Below are 21,744 nucleotides of genomic sequence, written 5' to 3'. Positions count from 1 at the left end.
CAAAATAAATAACAAAAAAACCAAAACAGGGGCCAGATGTCAGTGCCAGCAAAGAATACTGTCCCATAAGACTTTGCATTTAAAATGATTTTTTTTTTTCCATTTTAATGTAAGGATTGTAGGATATAAAATGTGTGTATGTATACACATATATATATATATATATACACATACACACACACTTTTTTCAGTTTTATGCATGGAAGAAATTTCAGTGTCTCAAGTTTTCAGTTATTGATGAGTGTGATAATAACGATGATGATTGCAGTTTTTACATAGCACCTGACTATCTGCCAGGAGCTATTCTAAGGACTTTTTATATGTTAACTCATTCATCACCATATTGAGAGTTTTTAGTATTATGAAATGAAATGAAGTTTACTGAATACAATTTAAATATCAAAATAGTTAGCTTTAATAACTTCAATCTTATGCCAGTTCATATTAGCAAATTTAGCAGACAAGGTAGATGGTCATTTATTTTTAAATGGTATGCTTTCTTTCAAATCCCAGGTAGCTTTGGGAATCTTTCTTCTGGGTCAGAGAATAGATGCATCATTGTCCCAGTCTATTCTAAACTAAGTTAAAAGCCCGACGATTCATCAGGTAAGTAGTTTGTGGGTATTATTTTTGGATAGATGCATCTAAATGGGCTATTTATAATTTAACTAAATCATGTCATGAGACACATTCTCACTTGCAAAAGGGGGGATGGCCTGCAGGAATTTATCTAAAAATAGAGGCATAGAGATTTTCAATTATCATGTCCTCTTACAAGTTTATTTTTTCCCCTTTTCTTTTTCCTCTCTCTGATCTTCAAGACAGCAATTCAGCAAAGAAAAGTGGCAGCTTGTAGGAAGACTGTACTCATGTTAAGTTATAGCAGAAATATAGGATAATGCCAGATGTTTCATTCTTCGCAAGAAAATGAAATGATAAAAATCAATCTCTTTTTCAATTAGATAAGAAGCTCTTTCTTATCTCCCACCCCTTTGGAAGTTTAAGGTATTAAGATATGTACAAAGATCACAAGTAGAGGAGTCTCAGCCCCTACTGTCTACTTTCAAATGCTCACTTAACTTCTATTCTGAAATTTAACATGTTCAATAACCATTTTCCTTCTCCCAAATCAATTCTCTTTTTTTGTATTCCCTATTAATATGAATGATATCATCATTTCCCTAATGGACTAGTATCAGAATTGGAGTCACTTTCTGCAGGCCTTTCTCTGTTAATTGTTATATTTACCTGTTGGTTCACTTTATAGTTTTGTCTTGGAAAATGTTTCTTGCCTCTATAATTCTGCAGCTGGAGCTGGAGCTCAGGACCCATTCATTGCTTCTTGCCTTTACTTAGATAACCGCTGCGTGCTGTTGTCCTACTGCTCTTTTCTCTAAATCCATCTGATGCAAGACTCTGAGACTACTACTAAAATCTTTAATGATTCCCTTTCACCTTAGAATTAACTACAGACTTCTCAGCCTGGAAATGAAGGACCTCGACAATATTCCACCACTCTACTATTCCCTATTAACATCCCCTGTTTGCCCCAAAAGTCTATGTCCCAACCAAACTAGACTCTTCACAGTTTCCTGAATGTGAGTCGTATGTTTCTGTTTTCTGTCTTTACATTCTTTTAAAGCTATTTATTTCCCCTGGGATAACCTTGGTTCCCATTTCTACCTTTTAAAATCTTATTTGCCTGGGTATGTCTGTCTCACACCACTAACTCCTTCTCCTTTCTCCAACTTAAAGCATTCTCTTTTCTTTATGAATTTCTATAGCCCTTTGCACTTCTCTTAAAGTTTCTTGTGTTATAATCAACATCACATTTTATAACACTGGTTCAACTCCCTAGTTCCCACACTCATGCATACATGTATGAGTTACTTGTAAAAAGTATTAGGCCAGTTGAATGGAATTGAACTTTCATCACTCTAGGTACCTCTTGGGTACAAATCAGAAAGCCTCTAAGATCTGCCTTTAGCATATTAAAAACTCACCTGAAACTGTAATGTGAGCCCATGGAGTCCTTCTATTACAAGGTAGACTATATAAAGACATATTTATTTTCTAAGTAAAGGACAAGAAACCACCTTTTCTGAAAATGTAGCTCAGAGAACTGGAATCTCAATTTATGCCACCATGAGTCAGAAGAAGACTTTGAGTTTTGCTTCTTTTTTCCCCCAGTATATCACCCAACTATGCTTCATTTACTCATCTGGCTCTTCTTATGCTACATGGTTTACAATTTGAATGACTGCCCAGACTTAGAAAGTCACTAGACCCGTGCTTGAATTATAGACTCTAAGCTTATCTCAGCCATGTAAAAATACCCAGAATTCAAAGTGAGATATTTCCCTCCACAGAGACTACATATAAATGTGGGCACACATAGAGAGTAATTATTACTGTAGCGTTAGTGCTCGTGGCCTTCATGGCAAGATTTTCATCTAATGGGTAAAGGCTATGTGAGAAAAATGTTAGAGTTCAATCTGTTTTTAATTGCTGAAATTATCCCAAACGAACAGCAAATATATGCCACATTTTTCTTTGATTCTCCCTCTAAGGAAATCTATTTTTCATTTTGTTATATTGAAGGAGAAAATTATAATGTATTATAGTGTGTATTTTGTTTTCTATAATATTTCTGGGCACACTACACTGTAATTACCATTTTAAGACTAATGTAAGATAATGTCTTCGGAATTCTCAAACTGATGCAACTGATTTGCTTATGGACATATTCCCTCAAAGTAGTTTCGAGTGAATACATTAGTGCAGTTGTTTGCGAAGTATGATTTGGGGACCCCTGGAAGTCTCTGAGATACTTGCAAGAAATGTGCAAGGCAAAAAATATTTTCATAATACTGCAAAAATACTATTTACCTTTTTCATGCTCATCCTTTCAGAAATGTAAAGTAAATTTTTCCAGAGGCCACATGATATGTGATATCACAATAGATTGAATGAGAATCTAGCTATCCTCTGTTAAGGAAGATATTAAATAGACTTGCAAAAATATAAAACACTGCCACTCTTCTCACACATTTTAAAACATGTAGTGTTTTAAAAACATACATTAATTTTGCTAATATTTAATGGGTTTATTGTGGCTACTTACATTAATATTTAAACATTTTTTAGCTTAATTTCTGATACAGTAAATCTGATAGATATAATGATCATAAATAGAAGCTCTTTTGGGTCCTCAATTATTTTTAAGAGCATCTTGGTAAAAAGTTGGGTAATTCCTGTATTAGTGCATAGAAAATAAAGTCCCAATAATATCAAACAAATTATCTCTTTCTTTATTTGCCAGTTGTATTATTTTAAATTGTGATAATATTAAGCATTGACAATTGATTCCATTTCCTTGATTAAAAAACTGTGTATTACAATAGACTCCTGCTTGTCTTAAAAAGAAAGTGATTGTCTGTTTTGATTTTTTTTTTTTTTCTTTTTGAGATGGAGTCTCACTCTTGTCGTCCGGGCTGTAGTGCAGTGGTGCGATCTCAGCTCATTGGAACCTCTGCCTCCCGGGTTCAGGTGATTCTCCTGCCTCAGCCTTCCAAGTAGCAGGGATTACAGGTGCTGGCCACCATGCTCGGCTAATTTTTGTATTTTTAGTAGAGACGGGGTTTTGCCATGTTGGCCATGCTGGTCTCGAACTCCTGATCTCAGGTGATCCCCCCCATCTTAACCTCCCAAAGTCCTGGGATTACAGCCACTGCGCCCGGCCTTGATTTTGTTTTTATTAAAACTTAGAAAAATGAAATATCTGTTCCGCCATACCACTATATTTCAGGATTACCTTTTCTTTGATTTTTAATAGTTTTAATTCTAGTACATGACTATCATTTAGTTATTGAAAATGATTCTAAGTCTGATATAATGGAAACATAAGCTTTCTCAGAGGAATAATCTTAAAACAATACAGTAAGAATTGCTTTAATTTTCCAAAGTCTACATGATTCTTTACTAGGTTAGCATTTATGGATGGAAGTCTTTTCTTGATATGAAACTAACAGGGATATAACATAAGTAATATATATTATATATCACATTATTATAAATAAAATGTGTATCAACAGTGGGTTAGAATTTTAAAAAATATTTGAAAAAAGGCTCAGTAAAATAAATATTAATGTTCTTCAGGTGTAATATAGGTACACAATACTAAATAATCAAGAAGTACCATATATTTTTAATTTAGACAACACTGTCCCTAAAAAATAAGTGGTCTCTCAGCTATGCCCTTGAGTGGAAATTAGGGCCATTGGATTTTCACAAGTTAAGTGTGTAACTTACATTTGAAAAAAGAATAGCAACATGTTAAGTACGTCATGAGATAACCAAGAGGACTAGAGGAATTAAGGGCTTTGAATAAGTGAAAAAAACATATCAGAAATGGAGACATTTTTACAGTCTAGAAAACAAACAGAAAGAAATTTAATGTTAAATTAAGAAATACTCCAAAACAAGCCACAATGGTAGACAATGCAGATTTGAATAGATTAAGCATTAAGGGTGAGGAAACAAAAAACATCTTTTAACTTGACATTTGAAGGTTTAAAATTCTTCAGTGGCTTCCCGCTGTTTTTGGACAGTCTATACGCTTGCATGGCACATGAGATCTTTCACAATTTGGCCCCAAATTCCCATTCCCGTGTAAACTTAACTTCTTTCCGTGACTTTATTCACTTTCCTTTCCTCCTACTGCCTCATTTTTAGCCATTTCCAAATACTTACTTTTCCAGATCTCTTTGTTTTTAATGTATTTTCCCCAAAATCTGGAATGCCTATTTCTTCTGCCAGAAAAAACTGTTCAAGACTTGGAAATGGACTGAAAAGACAACTGGGTGCTATCTAGAAGATCCTGTGGGGCCTGTTGATTCCATAGGTATGTGTGGAGTTGATTGACTTTCTATCGACTGGACTATTCTATGATTTGGTAGTGGTAGAAGTTAAGTTGTAGAAAACTGATAGCAGTGCAGATGATTCTTATCTGTAGCAATACAAATGGTTTTTGTTCATACTAATATACTAGTGCAATATGAATACTAATGCAAATGAATTTTGTCCAGTAGAGGTTATAAATCTCTGTAAGTCAGATAAAATATTTGACACGTGTTTATTTTATATGTGAATGAGAGCAACGTTTTCAACTTTTTGAAAATTATTTTTCAGTACCTGCCTTTTCTAACTACCACATATAAAACTCCTTTGAGATATGGTGAAAACGCCACCTTCTCAGTGTGACATTCTCTATTTCCCTAAGCAAAATTAGCTTTTTCTTCACAGTGTTCCCATTGTACTTTTAGTCTACTTTCTCTACTGTGTTTATCAAATTGTTATGTCTGTCTATCTATCTATCTATCTATCTATCTATCTATCTATCTATCTATCTATCTATCTCTTTCTAGTTTTCCTGCTAGACTATATCTTTAAAAGCAGAAAACATTTTTTATTCATCTTTATATCACTTCTTCCTTTGCCAAGCATATAGCACATGACTTATAGAGGTTTCCTTGGTAAATGCTTATTGATGAACGAAAGTAGAAGTCACAGAAAAGGGTAATGGGACTATTTTAGCAGTTGTTGATAAGGGAGAATTGGTTTCTTAGAGCAAAAACCAAAATGACGTTTTCACTTGTAGACTTTATGGAAAAATATAATTTAGCATGAAATCGAAAAGAGTTGAAGGAAGAAGCTTAATGAAGTCAGAATGACCTAGGAGACATGTGGATTAAGAGAGCTGAGAATTAGAGGCTTGCACTATGGCTGTTTTCCTGAACTGCTGCAGTCAAGACATTTTTCTTCTGTCATACTTTATGCATTTATAATTTAGGGGTAATAATGATTATAATTATCCAGACAGAGGAATTCCCATAATGGGATGTTTGAGTCTAACGTGGACAGGAGGCAGCCTGACTTGGCTCATTTTGCTATGAGTGAGGACGGGGGAAATTTAAAATAAATGTCGCTTGAAATAAAATTAAGCAGTGGCATGAATCCTCACTGTGAATTTGGAAAAGTCTTTTTCTTGGGGATTAGTATTACCTCCACTTCCTTACCATTTTTATTCTTATTTTATTTATGTACTTTTAGGAACTAGTTTTTGGCAAAATAGGCAGCCATTAGAATGAATAGATAGACTGGCTTTTGTCAGGTATTCTGCACAATTACTTTTAATTGTGTTTGGATACCTTAAGACTCAGATGTTTTTGCAAAGGTTTGGATGATTTTTCTGAAGCAAAGAATGATTTCCAGTATTTACTCCCTAAATAGGCCACTTACAAATAGTAGACTTAAAAATCAGCAGTAAATTTTGAATTTATGCCCCGGCAGGTGAGAGAACTCAAACTATTTACCAACACAGTTCACTGCTGTTTCCATAGCAACAGAGGCCAATTTCTGTCAGTCCAGCGTCGCTTCGCCAGTTGACTTCAGCAGTGAACTCTGTGTGATGTTGCCAAATGTCTGGCTTCTGTGTTTCCTGTTCCAAGCAATTGTTTCTTATCCTGAATACTAATGAGTAGTCTACAAAGGCTGTGGTTCAATGCCACTGAAGACGGGACTGTGAATCATATGTGGAAAAGTAGTGAGCATTTTGCCTGTAGTGAATTTAAAACTATATGTAATTAGATTGTACGTTCTCTAACTAGCTATGCTAGTAATTTATTAATAATTTTACCTTGCTATTATTAGGCAGCTGGGCCTAAATAAGAAATGACAGCACAGCTGCCATCATTGAATCAACTGTTTTTTCACAAAGGCTTGCTGACTTCGGCTGGTTAGCATCATCATGTAAATTCAAAAGATTGTGCACATGTATGCCAGCAGAAAAATAAAATTGCAACTGGATTTTTTTTTTTTTTGCTTTAAAAAATGTTCATATATTGATTGTTCTGAGATGGAGAAAAAGCAGCTGCCTGAGATGCCAGTGAAATGGCTGAGAAATTTAAAATGAGAGAAAAAAATTAAAGCCTTCGAATAGAGAAAAAAGCTAAGCAGTTTTTGCTATTTAAAAAAGAGGAATACTGTGATTTTTTACAGTTCTGGTTGTGTCGTGGTTATCAGTGTGGAGAACTGGGACTGGATCATACCCTATACCAGACATTTGAGGACCAGACTTGTTATAATTCTGTTTCTGTCTGCAGCATAAGTTCCTTGAGGGTAGACGTTTTCATCATTGTATTTCTGACAGCTAGCACAGAGCCTGGCACATATTGAGTGCTCAATAAATATATAATGAATTAAATGAAACTCAATGAATCCTCAGCAAGGAGTTTCTGGTATTTAAGCCCATCAAATTTCCTGGAAGAAGTCAATTAGACTCTTCCCTTCATTAAAGAGGATAACAGCTTACTGCTAAGTATATGACATGGAGCTTCAGTTGACAATTACATATGGCTGTGGCGGCTCCAAGTGTTTGTTTTCAGCAGACACTGCTCAAAGGTGGCTCTTCTCATCATTTATTTTTTTCTAGCTAGTGGATCCATTAATAATAGCTTTTGGTGGCATCTTTTGCCATTTCTAACTCTTGGCTTGGCCATCCCCCGCAGAACTTTCACTGTGAAGAAGACAGCCTTCTCCAGTAGTAGTTTTAGGAAGACATTTCCAATGTTCCTTTCCTTGTGCCAAATGCTAGCCCTGGTTCTCAACTGGGGAAAATTTTGTCTGCCCCGCCCCTGCCCAACTCCTCCCACTGGGGATTTGGCAATATCTGGAGTCATTTTTGGTTGGCAGAGAGTGCTACCAGCCTCTAGTGGGCAGAGGCCAGGAATACTGTGAACCATCCTACAATGCATGGGAGAGCCCCCACAACAAAGACTGTTTCAGCACAAAATGTCCATGGTTAAGAAATTCAGCTTTTTATGAAACTTGCTCAAAACCCTTCAGAATCATGCCCTATGCCCTCCTTGTCTCCTGTTTGGAACTGTTCCCTCTGTCCCCACTTAGGCTTAGCTTGTTTTTTTTTTTTTTTTTTTTATATACTTTACCAATTTGATCTCTCTTCCCCAGAACTCAGAATGTCAAGATGTTGTCATGAAGAGAGAGAGAGAGAGAGAGAGAGAGACTCAGTCTTTGCTATCAGTGTCTGAACTTATAGGTACATAGTTATCTTACCGGTAGCTCCACATTCCAGGGAAAAGCAAATATGCAAATCCAGTTCCAGGAATAATCAATCTTAATGATCCCATTGCTTTTAAGAGAGACATGCAAGGAATGCTCTACAAATATAGCACATGGAAAGTGGAAGCTGCTCTATAAATAATAAATATTTTGTATTGTTCTAAAACCTTTTCATGGATCAGGAATTTTAAGTTGGGTATTTGTGTATTACATCAAATTCTATAAAGCAAATGTGACTTGACAGTCTTAATAATATCATTCTAAGAACTGGCATTTTTTTTTTCTTTGAAAACCTCAAATTGATCTAAATGATAATATAGGTATTTTAAAACAATAAGTGAGCATTTTAATGCATGAATATGGGGCTCAAATTTTGAATTCTAACATGAAAAAGGTAATTGCACAGCATTGGATAGTTAGGCTTTTCTAAGACATTAAGAAGGGAATACTGATCATCACTTGTTAATGATTTCAGTGACACTTAAAGAAGGGAAGGAAGCATTTCACTTTTAAAGCTCTTTACGAATATAAACTAATGAACCCTCAGAACCTCTTATAAGAAATGTATTAGGCTAGGCGTGGTGGCTCACACCTGTAATTCCTGCACTTTGGGAGGCCAAGGCGGGCAGATCACTTGAGGTCAGGAGTTCGAGACCAGCCTGGACAACATGGCGAAACCCTGTCTCTACTAAAAATACTAAAATTAGCCAGGTGTGGTGGTGCACACCTGCAAACCCAGCTACTCAGGAGGCGGAGGCAGGAGAATCTCTTGAACCTGGGAGGCGGAGGTTGCAGTGAGTGGAGGTTGCACCACTGGACGCCAGCCTGGGAGACAGAGCGAGACTCTATCTCAAAAAAAAAAAAAAGAAAAAAAAAAGAAAGCAAAAAAAATAAAAATAAAAATAAGAAATGTATTATTGTCTCTCTTAAAAGATGTAAATACGGTTTACCATATAATATTCAAGTTTAGCAAATTCATAAACAGTGATTATGGGAAGTGTTTCTGCTCTCAAATACAATAATTAAATCTTTTTTCCCAGATGCTTTCTTTGTAAATAGCATAACACGGTAATTTCTAGTCTTTGCCTTTAGGTGACTAGTCTTGATTCATCAAGAGAAAGGAAATTTGGATAATAAATGTACAAAATATCTTAGTATGTCTGGGCCTCTATAATAAACTGCTATAGACTGGGTGGCTTATACATAACAGAAATTTATTTCTCACAGTTTTGTAGGCTGGGAAGTCCAAAATCAAGGTACAGGCAAATTCCACCTCTGGCGTGGTCTCGTTTCCTAGACAGGCATGTTTTTGCTGTAACCTCACCTGATGAAGGAAGAAGGGATCTCTCTCCAGACTCTGTTATAAGGGCATTAATTCCCATTCATGAAGAATCTGCCCTCATGGCCCTAGCTCTGAAAAAGCATCATCACTATGGGGCTTAGGATTTCAGCATGTGAATTTTGGGTTGACATAGACATTCAGACCATAACACAGTGTAACAAGATGAGTTAAATATATGTTGCCAAAAATCAAGTCTGTAATCTCTTTTCCTTTTAATTTTTATTTAAAGTTTATTTTAAAAGTTTGCTTTCATGAATATTCACATACTTAAAGTTGCAAAACAAGGCATTATTTTTACTGCCTTTATTCTGAAAAACAAAATTTCCTTATTTTAGTCTAATCACTATTTATTGTACCACTAAGTTGGTTCAAGTTTTAGACACACATCAAGAAGGTTCTATCTCACAAGTATTCCAATAATAGGCAAGCTCTTCAGGTTTCTTTTCTTATAAAAAGAAATTTAGAGGTTACATTAGCACCGACTATTAATGTCAGCTTCATCGGGGAAATAAAAGAAGCAGGAAGCTCTCTACTTTTTCTGTCCTCAATTTTTTCCAAACCATTTCCCAGCCTTCCTACCTGGTTCTCTACAGAGCACTGAATCAAAACCACTGTGCTCATGATCTGCTTTAAGTTTTTGGAATTTGAGTACAAGGAAGAAGAAGAACAAAAATAATAGAAGACAGTTATGGAATGGTAAAAGTTATATCTGGGCCAGTCACCAAGAATTCAGGAGCAAATATCCACTGACTGTCTGAATTAACTCTGATTACACACTAATGGCAAAATATAAGATAGACAACCAATATTGAGTGGCTGCTATGTGCCTGGCACTGAGATACTGTGAGACAGTCTGCCTTCATGGAGCTTCTGAGCAGGAGACAAGTGGAGGAGTTGTTAGTTCAAGTGCTTGTAGCATTGTCTGCAAAGAGTGAGGGCATCATCAGGAACTGGCTTCAGTGGTTTCCTGAAGCTCAGTACTCTAGCCTTCCTGATGGCTAGAGGAGGGTACAGTCGTGGTTAATATGAGAGTAGCTTTGTTTATTTAAAAATAATAGAAACTTCAGACCTATTTACTCAATTATTGAATGTCATTCTTATTTTTTTTAAAAAGTTTAGTAGTATCTTTTGTATGCCAGGATTTGGGGAGGAATTCAATAATTAATATTGTCATAGCCCCTTATCTGGAATTTTCTACAAACTATTGGGGAACACAAACAAGAAAATAGGAAATTGAAGTAGAGTGTGATGAGTATTGGACTGGGTAATCTGGATTGCTTTGGAGGTACATATTGAGGACCACAGGGGGTTAGCAGAGACTCGAGAGTAATGGACATCCAAGAGTCTTAGAGAAAACATAGAATCAAGCAGGTCAAATGAGGTAAGTGGAGCAGCAGTTTGGGCAGATAGGACCACACAGACAAAGGCTCTGATGCAAATGGAAACACAGAGAAGCACAAGTGTTCCAAGATACTGTGGGATAAAAGGAGTGGAGGTGAGGAGATGTCAGCCATGAACCTGGAGAAATAAGCAGGGGCCGGTCATGAGAGATCTTCTATGCCATCTTAGGAAACTTAGTATTTATCCGGACACAGAGAAGGAGTCAGTGAAAAGGATACCAGAGGTAAATGAATGACCAGATTTATATTTTACATCTATCACTCTTGCTGAGATATAGGGAAAAAAGGAAAGCGTAGAGATTGGAAAAATCGTCTGGGTAATAACATTGAATACTGTATTTGGAGCCAATTATAGGAAAAAATTCTCATTAATAATCATTTTTATTGTAAAATTATTTAACTGGGTACAGACATAAAACTCCATATAGGCCGGGCGCGGTGGCCCACACCTGTAGTCCCAGCACTTTGGGAGGCCGAGGCAGACAGATCATGAGGTCAGGAGTTCAAGACCAGACTGGCCAACATGGTGAAACCCTGTCTCTACTAAAAATACAAAAATTAGCCCCCCTTGGTGGCAGGCACCTGTAATCTCAGCTACTTGGGAGGCTGAAGGCAGGAGAATTGCTTGAACCCAGGAGGCAGGGGTTGCAGTGAGCCGAGATTGCACCACCGTACTCCAGCCTGGGCGACAGAGTGAGACTCCATCTCAAAAAACAAAATAAAACAAAACAAACAAACACTCTATATAACATCTTTATGCTTATAGTTTTTATGTAACTGTAAAACTAACAAATTACTAACCAGATTTAAAAACAAAAAAATTCAATTAACAACATTCAATTAACATGAAAGATGGTGTGAAATTCTTGAAAATACATCCCCAATGTTAAGTGTCAGTGGTTCTTAGAGGGTAGTCCTGGCCAGCAGTACTAGCCTCACCTAGGAATTTGTTGGAAATGCTAATTTTCAGGTCCTACACCAGACCTACCCGTCAGAAGCTCTGAGGGCAGGCCAGGCAGTCCGTGTCTAACCCTTCCAGAGGATTCTGATGCACGCTGAAGTTTGATAACCACTGCTTAGCAGGTGAACAGATGGATCTCCTCCAATACAAAGAATAGAAGACACTGATTTTTCTGAAAGCAGAAGGTCCTAGGAATAGAATTCACAAAAATTGTTTTAAGGAATCATGAGAAATGCACATTTAGGGTCATCAGATGCATAAAATGTAAGAAATTATCATCATTAACTATGATTAAATTAAATAGTAGATAGGAACTATTAAGAATTCTAACTCTAATGAGAATTTTGCTGTGCTTTTCTTCTTTTTAGAGTGGATTAGGTTCCTTCTCTTACCCAATCTGTTGCGTGAGTTTTATCATGCCACTTAAATTATTCAGGGCAAAGAAATTTTTATTTACATTCCAGTTCTATGTTTGCCAGTCAATACTGTTTTATACTTTTTCCTACATACATATTTTTAAAAACATTTCGTCTAACAGAAATATTCTTACTTCTATCTGGTGGTTCCATTTTATCAAAAGGGTGAAATATTTTTTCATGTCCCATCATCACAGAAGTTCTCCATTTGTCTGTCAGGGGTTGATAAGCCTGGTTCAGGACCACCCAGGATTGGTTCCTTTCATCTCCTGGGTGCTCCCTCAGAAGGGAACTTCTGTTCTATCCTCCCACTTCTGAGGCCTCAACCCTTCCTCCTTTTTTGTTAGTCACTGCTGAATTTTCTCCTCTTTCCCACAAATCCAGTCTTAACCAGTCTTCAGGAAGAAGAAAAAAAAACCAAAAACACAGTTTGCATTGCACCCAAATCAGTCCTTCCTTCCTTCATTCCTTCCTTCCTTCCTGTCTCTCTCCTTCCTTCCTTCCCTCTCCTTCCCTCTCTCCCTCCCTCCCTCCTTCTCTCTTTCTTTCTTTCTTTCTTTCTTTCTTTCTTTCTTTCTTTCTTTCTTTCTTTCTTTCTTTCTTTCTTTCTTTCTTTCTTTCTTTCTCTCTCTCGCTCTCTCTCTCTCTCTTTCTTTCTTTCTTTCTTTCTTTCTTTCTTTCTTTCTTTCTTTCTTTCTTTCTTTCTTTCTTTCTTTCTTTCTTATTGTCTTTCTTTCTTTCCTTTTCCTTTTCCTTTCCTTTCCTTTCTCAGAGTCTTACTCTGTTGCCCAGGCTGGAGTGGCATGATCTCAGTTCACTGGAACCTCCGCCTCCCAGGTTTTACAGATGCCTGCCACCAAGGCTGGTTAATTTTTGTATTTTTAGTAGAGACAGGGTTTTACCACGTTGGCCAGGTTGGTCTCGAACTCCTGACCTCAGGTAATCCACTTACCTTGACCTCCCAAAGTGCTGGGATTACAGGCGTGAGCTACTGTGCCTGGCCTCTGCTAGGGTCTTTGAGTCTTTGCTTTGTTTTCTGCTTTGAGCAGGTGAGGGAAAAAATAGCCCTTGGGATATTAGTAAGAGAGAAAAGGGGAAGGGAAATATAGAGAATAAATATATATATATGTAAAATATATATATTTATATATTATATATATTCACATATAAATACATGTATGAAACTAGAAGATACCATAATAAATGCTGTGACATATTTTTATAAACCATGTTTTTATTTTTTTGTATCATAGTAGACAGTACACATTGGAGCTGCAGTTATTTTTCTAAAATGTTTATTCAGCAGATGATTGTTAAGCATTTATTATGTGCTAGGAATTGCTCTAGATGTTGATCAGATAGCAGTGAACACGGAACAAAAACCCCTGCCCTCATGAAGGTTATAGTGTAGGGGAGGGACGCTGACAAAAAAATTACATCTGTAAACTGTAGAGCAAGTTAGATAATGATAAAATTCTACACAGGAAAATAAAGTTGGGAAGGAGGTTAAGGAGTAGGGAGGAGAATACAAGTTTAAATGGGTGGTCAAGGAGGGCTTCGCTGAAAAGGGGACATTTGAGTACACCCCTGAGGAGGTGAGGGAGCAAGTAAAATAGAGATCTGGGAGAGTATCCTCCAGGCAGAGGGCCTGGGGCCTGAGGGGGTTAAACAACAAACACTGTGTTGTTTTGTTCCTTCATAATATGGAAGTGAAAGTCAGGAGGATATGAGTGTTGGGCTTTGTCGTAACACATAATTAAACCGCTTTGGATCGTGCTGACATTTTCAAATCTGCTTTTATGCTTTATTTTGGCAGGTGCAGAGCAGGCTTTGATGTAGGCCTTATTTAGCTGTACCACACAGGTGATACCCTTCTGAGGCCTCTAGCAAGTTCCCTGGATCACCAGTTTTTCCGCTTTGGCTGGTGAGATGACAAACTCTACTAGCCTGGTTTGAGCCCTGCAAATTGCTTCAGGAGGTTCTTTCCAAAGCCTAGTGGGGTTTCAAACCAGGTCTCTGCTGATCAGTACTCAACCAAAGCCTCGAAGGGGTTTCTATCCAGGTTTCCGGAGCTCTTTCTCTTCAGGCTGTGTCCTTTCTCGTATTCTGCCCTGCGAATTCTGGCTGCCTCAGCCTCCCTGGTCTCTCCTCTCCTTACCTTGCTGTGACCATGAGACCACTGAGTTCTGTTAGGCTTTTCCTATCCTAGGACTTTAGAGCTGCTTCCAGGCAACAATTTGGAGAAAGTATAAGGATAATTTGTTTTCATTCGTTCAAAGAACACAATTTTGCTCTGGCTGTTGTCCAATGTCAGAAAATATTTATTGCTGTAGTTTTTTTTTTTGTTTGTTTGTTTTTTGTTTTTTGTTTTTTGTTTTTTTTCCACAGTAGGAGAGCAATTCTCTGGGCTATTAATCCCTCATGGGTAGAAACAGAGGTTTCTAGTAGAACTTTTGATTGCCAAACTAATAAAAAGCCTTTCACAACTTAACCTATTTATATTTATAGGTAAACTCAGGCCCACACTTAAAAACCAATATACCACGGAAACAAAAATTTTGCCCATGAGTTTCCAATTGGGTTATCTCAGAGTAAACCTAGGGGCAAGGATTTAAGTGCAGAGCAATTCATTTGGGAGGTGATCCCAGGAAACATGGGTGGAAGAGTGGGGAAGTGAGAGAGGGAAGGGAAAGAAGACACTAAACAGCACATTATCAACTCACTCACCAGATAAACCCTAGGGCCCCATCCTGCCAAGGAACTCTGGGAGCTCCTATACAGCACACCTCGGAGCTAATCACATTGATGAGGAAAGAAACTGGGTGTATGTCCGCGGACACATCAGCCAGCATTTGCTGAGTTGCTTCTGTGGGTGTTAACTCCTCACTTCTGGGTTGTCCTGCATGCTGGTTGCACATGTTCCCTGTGGTCAGAGAAAAGTCCTCGGGCAGAGCGGTATAGTTTGGATATATGTCCCCTCGGAATCCCATGTTGAAATGTAGTCCTCTATGTTGGAGGTGGGGCCTGGTGGGGGGTATTTGGATAGAGGCGGATTTCTCGTGAATGGATTAGCACTATCCTCTTGGTGCTGTCCTCTCGATAGTGAGTCAGTTGTTTTGAGATCTGGTCATTTAAAAATGTGTGGCACCTCCTGTGCGCTCTGTTGCTCCCGCTCCTGCCATGTGAAACGCCTGCTCCCGCTTTGCCCTCCGCTATGATTGTAAGTTTCCTGAGGTCTCCCCTGAAGCAGAAGCTGGTGCTATGCTCCCTGTACAAGCTGCAGAACCGTGAGCCAATTAAACCTCTTTTCTTATAAATTACCCAGTCTTGGGTATTTCTATATAGCAATGCAAGAATGGCCTAACACAGAGAGATTCTCAGATGTTGACAGTAAGCAGCCTTCCTAGTGCAGAGGTGAAAGTCAAGGGGGTATAAGCAGGGTTACTAGTAATGCTGCCACATCAGACATGGGATGCAAGTTACACCCTTTCTAAAGAAGTGCTCTGTGCTCTGATTTCAACCCAGCAGAGTAAGTGGACCTGACCAAATAGATACAGGCTTAAGGCAGTCTTCTCTTCCTTTTCATAATTATTAGAGGACATTCTTTAAATTATTTCTTCAAAGTACTGTGAATACCTAAGCTACCTGGAACTCACAAGGAGTTAATAATTCTATACATTTGGTATTTTCAGGTACCTCAAAGTTTGAAACTCCAGGGGACATTTTGGAACGTTATTATTATTATTTTTATATGACTACATCCACATTTTTATTGCCTTCTTAAACAGAGGATGTAAAATAAATGCTAGATTGTTCTGAAGACTCAGTGAATTTTATTTAATGTGATGTGTTTACACTATAGACATAGTTGTATTTGTAGATGTGGAGAGAAAAACATTTAGGGTAGATGAGTACTCTGCTAGTAGCGTTCCTGACAAAACATCTCATGGTGACTTAATTTTATGCATTTGTACCTTTCTCATAAGAGGAGGGGTGTAGCCTGATGGCCTGGACACAGAAACAATAATGAGTTATGCAAAAATAGTTATGAGACCACAGACCACCACTGCTTTCTCTGAAGTGGTTTAATTGGCCCTCACACACTCAAAATCATCTCCTTGGCCAAAGCTGTCCTCGCCCTTTGACTTGTAGGCACTTTTCAAAACACATCTATTATTTCTTTGTTTTGTTTTGTTTTAGACACAGGGTCTCCCTCTGTTGTCCAGGCTGGAGGGCAGTAGTGCAATCATAGCTACTGCAACTTCAAACTCTTGGCCTCAAACGATACTCCTCTCTCAGCGTTCTGAGTAGTTAGGACTATAGGCAGACACCATCACGCCCAGTTAATTTTTTATTTTAATTTTTTGTAGAGACAGGGTCTTGCTAAGTTGCCCAGGCTTGTCTCAAACTTCTGACCTCAAGCTGTCCTCCCACCTTGGGCTCCCAAAATGTTGGGATTAAAGGGTGCCCAGCCCACAGCTATTATTTCTATACCACAGATACAGTTGATCCCAGGAATTTCCTCACTCAGTTACCCAAATGTTTTTTCTTCCTACATGTCATTGACAGAAGGAAATGAGGATTATGCTTCATCATCTTAAGAATCTGTGCTAGAGATATAGAGAGAAGTATTATATTTTGTTAACAGCCATTGAAATCAATACATTATATTTTTCTGGACATCACTCAGTTGCACACATTTCTAGATGTTCCTCTTAACTTTTTATGGAAATGGAATACCAGATACTATTTTTAAAAAGTATTCTTACTCTAATAACTAGAAAAATATTGAAAACCTTGCAGGGTTCTTGATAAATTGGTGAACTTCCTATAAATACTCTTCAGAATCAGCGATGCTATAAAATCTAAGTAAGTTTCTGTCTCCATGGGCTCACTTAGTGAAATAACACTGGCTCAGAAAGATGTGAGAGAAAGTCCAATGTAATGGTCCTTTTTCTTGAGGGAATCATTATGATTGCCTGGAATTACCTTCTACTGTAAGTACAAAAATTTATGAAATTATCCAGAAAAAGTTACATGACTATTCACAAATTGGTTTACACTTGACTCCCAAATATTGTATTTTATAGGAATGTATAGCATTAGCACATGCAAAATGAGTCTTTTTTTCCCTTAACCTCTTTTAATCAAAGGGCATTTAGTTCCTTGGAATCCCTTCAGTTTGGAAGTTAGCAAATATCAATGCAATGTAAATTATCTAGGAAATAGACAGTGCTTAGAAATGAATTATCTAAAAAAACTAGAAATTTATGCTATGGTATGATTTACATTTTTTTTCATCAGTAGCATCTAGCTTTTTAGTGCCATGTCTCAGTTTGAAATGCCAAAGCTCTATGGATTTCTTTTAAAAAAAAAATGTGTATAGCTCCATTGACTACTTTGCTTAAATAAAACCTTGTACTTTTTCGGTAACCACTAGACCAGAGACAGGGCATGCTTGGGTCTTTTCCCTAAGAAGCATTTATTAGAACATTGTATAGTTGCCTTAGGGTAGGCTGATGTGATGTGTAGCACAGCTACCAGGCATTGGCCGACTCAGGACCTGTAAAACATTTCAACAGCTGCTCTTCTGAAGCACTGTACTGGTATTACACAATGTAGATTACCAAGCTAGATTGAATTCCATAAGAGTAGAGGTTGTGTTTCTTTTGCTTATTGTATCATCAGTGCTGAATATGGTGCTAATGATCAATAAATATTTAGTGAACAGATGACTTAATTTGTTCAGAAGTTTTCTGATGTTTTCGCTGTCATACACAGGTGAAGTCTGACCTGGTTCTCCACCTGTCTGGTTATCTACTCACTTGATTAGGCCTCCAGTGGTCTTGCGTATAATTGCACTTACCATGCTGTATTATATCTTTTCTATTTACAAGTCTTCAGTCACCACCAGACTGAGCGTTCCTTGAGAATGTTGACCCTGCCTTATATATTCTTGCATCATAAAAGTCTAAAACAATGGTTTACAAAATGTCTGGTAGCTTTTTAGCAGGCTAGTCTCAACATTTTAAAGATATATGCAAGTATCTGCTTCCTTTTACATATTAGCTTTTCACTAGAGGAAGATGAATCTATGGCCAGAGGTAAGCTTTGATTAAAAAACGAAAAGAAAAAGGTGTTTGTAAGGCTGCTACATCTAATATAGTAAATGGTGGCTTTGTTTATTCATCAATTCATGTTTTCAATCAGTATTTATTGAGTGCTGAGTGCTAGTCAGGAGTCAGCTGTCATTCTAAGTACTGATGAAGTCACAATGAATAAAAGAGACCCAAAACCCTTTCTTTATGGATTTTATATTCTAATGAGGGAAATAGATAATAAGCAAGATAAATAAGCAAAACACCTAATTTATTACATAATGATAAAGAGTTCAGGAGAATGAATACAGCGGGGAAAGGGGATAGAGGTAACTGGAAGAGCGGATTGGCTTTTTGATAGATTGACCATTGCCAGTATTACCAAGTAGGTAATTTAGAGTAAGGACCTGAAGAAAGAGAGGTTGCCATCTATATGGACACCTGAAACAGCATTCTTAGAAGAAGGAAGAACGTGTTGAATCCAGTGGTCAGTTCTCAATTCTCATATTATTTGTCCTTCTTAGCAGCTCTTGTCACAGTAGATCACTCTGCTACCACAGGGCCACTCTTCAGCTTTCCTCTTCTTTTGCTCATAGCTCCTTCACTGGTTTCTCCTTCTCTTGATTTTCAAATGTTGGAGAATTCTAGAGCTCAGGCATCATAATTCTTTTTTTCTCACTCTCCTCCCTGTTCAGCTCATCCTATCCTGTGGCCAAACACAATTAAATTTGTATTTCCAACCTTGACTTCTCTGAAATCTGGATCTGTATATCCAGTTGCTCACTTACCATTTCATCTATACAGTCAAAATACTCATCTTAAATTTAATATGTCCAAAATCAAGTCTTAGCCTCACTACCAACACATGCTTCACCTTATTCTTCTCCACGCCAGGAAATGGCATCATATTCACATAGTTGCTCAAGCTAAAACTTAGAATTCCTCCATGAGCCCTCTTTTGCTCTCCCATCCCACAGAAAATTCATTGGCAAATCCTGTTGGGTCTAACTTCAAAATATTTACCTCAAATGAGTATTTCTCCTTCTACAGCTACTTTCCTACTCCAAACCATCACCATCTTTTTCTAAGAATATAAAAGTAAACAACAATAGATATAATAGATATAACATTATTATACAATTATAAAATGCATTATAACATATACATATAATATTAGTATAATATTTTTGGAATATAGCAACATGGCATATGATTATATAACAACATATTATGCTATACATGTGATTTACATAATTATAAATATAAATATAGAAACATAGAAACATAATTTATCATATAACATATCCCATACTGTAATGCTATAACTGAAAATATTTGTGCATATTAACATAAATATAGAAACTATCTCCTAATTTCCACCCTGCTTAACTGTTGCTCTCTGCCTCTTCATTTTCCATATGGTATCTACAACGGTCTTTTAAAAATAAAAATTTGATCATACATTCTTCTGCTCAAAACTCTCCTGTTACTTTGCATCCTTCAGAAGCAAACCCTGGCTCCTTACCATGTCCAACAAAAGCCTATATAATCTAGCCCCTGGCTACTTTTCCCACCTCATCTCAAGACATAACCTTCCCTGGAACTTTGCACACCCATCAAAGCAGCTCCTGCCTCATGGCCTTTTCTCTAGGTATTCTCTCTGCCTTGGATATCCTAAATGCTCCTTTACTTTATCCATGTCTCTGCCCAAATGTCAGGTAAAGCAGAGACCATCTCTGACTACTCTATCTAAATATAATTCTCTACCAATGTATAGTCCCTTGTTCTATTTCATCTTTCTTGATAGTCTTCCTCACCACATAAAAGTATAGTGTATATTTATATTTATTTTTTGTTTTTTTTTGAGATGAAGTCTTGCTCTGTCACCCAGGCTGGAGTGCAATGGCACAATCTCAGCTCACTGCAACCTCTGCCTCCCGGATTCAAGCAATTCTCTGCCTCAGCCTCCTGAGTAGCTGGGATTGCAGGTGCCTGCCATCACGCCCGACTAATTTTTGTATTTTTAGTAGAGACGAAGTTTCACCATGTTGGACAGGCTGGTCTCAAACTCCTGACCTGGTGATCTGCTCGCCTCATCCTTACAAAGTACTATTATTACAGGCGTGAGCCACTGCGCCCGACCATATTTATTTTATTCTTTGTTTGTCTTTCCGTTGCCTGTCTTGGGCAGGATTTTTTTTTAACTTTTATTTTTCACTGCTGTATTCATCCTGTTTCTTAGAATGGTGCCTGGCATATATTGAGTTCTTGATAATTGTTTGTAGAATGAATGAATCAAGATCTCTCTTTTGAGCTTCATACACTCCCTATTTAAAAACATATCATAGCACTTAAAATTCTATCTAACGAGAGGTTATTTTTCTGACTCAAGTGACTATGAATCTCTGGAGGAGAAAGATTTAACATTAATGCTCGATTTTCCAGTGCTCATAAAAGACTTGGATACATAGATGTGTTTCATAAAATGACACTTAATGAAATTAACAATTACTTGGACTCATCCTTCCCTAAAGAGGCAATTCAAGGAACCTCTGGTGTTTCTCCAATGCATTAGGCTAGAGGCATCATGATCATCAACTACCTTGCTCTGGATACAATACAGCCCATTTCTGGTTTAGAAAATATTTAAGTGACATTCAGGAAGCATCTGAAATTTTAGATTATGGTTTTTATGGCTAAAAAATGCTAAGAGTTTAAGATAATATTAGAGCATCTTAGATTTCATAGAGTTCAACATTAGTGATCATCTAGTCAAATGCCTTATTTTACCCATGATGAAGCTGAGGGCCAGAGAGGTGGTGCTATTTTCCCAGGTGATGACAAAGTCAGAACTAGCATTAGGATACCTGACTGCAGTCTGATTCTTTCTCCACCATACCATTTTCCGTATGTTACTCAATTTATTTGATCTTGGTCATCACTTCTCCAGTTGTAACCTCAGAAGACTGTATCTAGGTAATGTCTTAATTCTACTCATTTTCACATATAGATTTTCTTTCCATATATTTAGAAGCCTCAGTGGTCCAAGTCAGTGAGTCACACTTTTATGACAAGAATATTAACAGTGCAGAAACATTAGATCAGACTTTTAGGCAAATTCTAAGCTGTATCTTGACTCCAGATACCACCAGCATTATTGAACGTTATCCTAACTTGAATTATTTCTGGTAGTGACTGGGTTTTCTTTAGTAGCAATTTAAATAGATTTATGTAGTAGTGTGTAATCTATGGATTATTGGGAGTAATTTTAATGTAAGCATTTTAACAATGAAAATTGCATTATGCTTAGAACATATGTCACAACCCTCTTGAGCTTGTTAGAACCACTGATACTTTGAAATGTGTGTTAAAGCATTACTCATGACTC

General features: G+C 37.3%; 1 protein-coding gene across 9 annotated transcripts in view; it reads left to right on the top strand.

Moving 5' to 3' along the window:
* The window catches only part of MAPK10 (mitogen-activated protein kinase 10), a 339,249-nt gene that overhangs the window by 50,324 nt on the left and 267,181 nt on the right, over positions 1–21,744 (top strand). For 2 of the 9 annotated variants that reach the window (XM_007999142.3, XM_037986464.2), the window contains exon 3: positions 514–606. The exons of 5 other annotated variants lie outside the window; for them this stretch is intronic. The gene's annotated coding sequence lies outside the window, so the exon portion shown is untranslated. Of the gene's footprint in view, positions 1–513; positions 607–4,151; positions 4,904–21,744 lie in introns of those variants that run through there. 2 more of the 9 variants (XM_073017471.1, XM_073017472.1) reach the window with 2 other exon arrangements.

Source organism: Chlorocebus sabaeus, chromosome 7 (genome assembly GCF_047675955.1).
Source record: "Chlorocebus sabaeus isolate Y175 chromosome 7, mChlSab1.0.hap1, whole genome shotgun sequence".
NCBI lineage: Eukaryota > Metazoa > Chordata > Mammalia > Primates > Cercopithecidae > Chlorocebus > Chlorocebus sabaeus.
The sequence above is the reverse complement of the archived record's forward strand: the minus strand, read 5'-3'. Positions and strand labels throughout refer to the sequence as shown.